We start from the raw sequence: 1,251 nt of genomic DNA on the forward strand, positions 1-1,251 counted from the left end.
GCCGGCGGCGGCGTACGGGGGGCGAGCCGAGGGCAGGGAGGCAGGTTCCTGTGCCAGGGTTTGGGAGCAGCAGGGCGGAGGGACCGACCCCGCGGGCTCGCCATTGCAAGTCAAGGTGAGGACGGGCTGGGAGCAGATGGGACCTGCTCTGCTCGTGAAAGAGCGTTTCTGCTATTTATGCTAAGCGGTGGGAATGCTTCTCAAGCATTTCGGATGGCTCTGTAATGAGGCCGGCCTAAATATGCCAGCATTGTTTGTGCCGGACAATTAAAAACTCCCCCTTGCCACATTAACGGTGTCTCTGGTGGCGGAAGGGCCCGGGAAGGCGCAGGCGAGGGCAGTCCACAAAGCCCGCCTTTTGTTTGGTGCTCCTTTGAACCCTCTCAAAGCCCCCGTTTCAAGGGGTGGCTTTTGTTTTCTTTTCAGCGGGCCTGAACCCAGAGCCGCCTGTTGTTTAGCAACACAGAAATGTGACCTTAATTGACTCTGCTCTCGGTGCACTGTGTAAATCACTTCTGGCACCCAGGGGGAGTGCGTGACATGCCCGCCCCCCTCCCCGGCCCCGGTACACCGGCGGAGCATCCTCCCTCCGGCCGCTCCCGGTCTCCGACGGAGGGGGACCCCAGCTCTGCGCACCCCCGCGTCCCGGGCTGGCAGGGGAGCGGGATGGGAAGCTGGGCTGGGAATACTCCTGTCCCCGTGGCAGAGGGCCTCCCGTTTCCACGGGGGAGCAGGGAAAACTGTTTTCCTCGGCTCTTGAAACCCCTTTTGCAGCCGGTGCCTCCTGCTCGTGTTTACACTCCAGCTGGGCTGGTAAGCCTCTTTACCTGCCTTCCCCGGGACTCACCGGGTTAAAGTTTATTGCGAGATAGATTAAATGATGATGATGAAATTGATTAAGTGATGAAAAGGTAACAACTCCTCCTGCGAACGTCTGACACGCACTTATCCAGACGACTTATTTGTAGGATACCAGGGGGCTGATACATTAACAGATATAATTTGCGGTCTCCCGAGGAGAGGTTAAGGGCTGGGAGCACGGCTCCCCGGGAGCTGCCCCGTCTCTCCACCTCGCCTGCCCCGGCCTTAATCAAGCGATCATCTCAGCCCGCGCCTCGCTGGCCCCCTCGCTCCTTTCAATGGGGGAAAATTTGCAGACAAATTCCTGCCAGCGGGACGTTGGAGCTCTCCTGCGTGGCGGGATAAAGATACCTGTCACCTCCACCCGGCCCCGCCGCCGGCTCCCCCCGG

This window comes from Aptenodytes forsteri, unplaced genomic scaffold (assembly GCF_000699145.1).
Source record: "Aptenodytes forsteri isolate BGI_AS27 unplaced genomic scaffold, ASM69914v1 Scaffold404, whole genome shotgun sequence".
NCBI lineage: Eukaryota > Metazoa > Chordata > Aves > Sphenisciformes > Spheniscidae > Aptenodytes > Aptenodytes forsteri.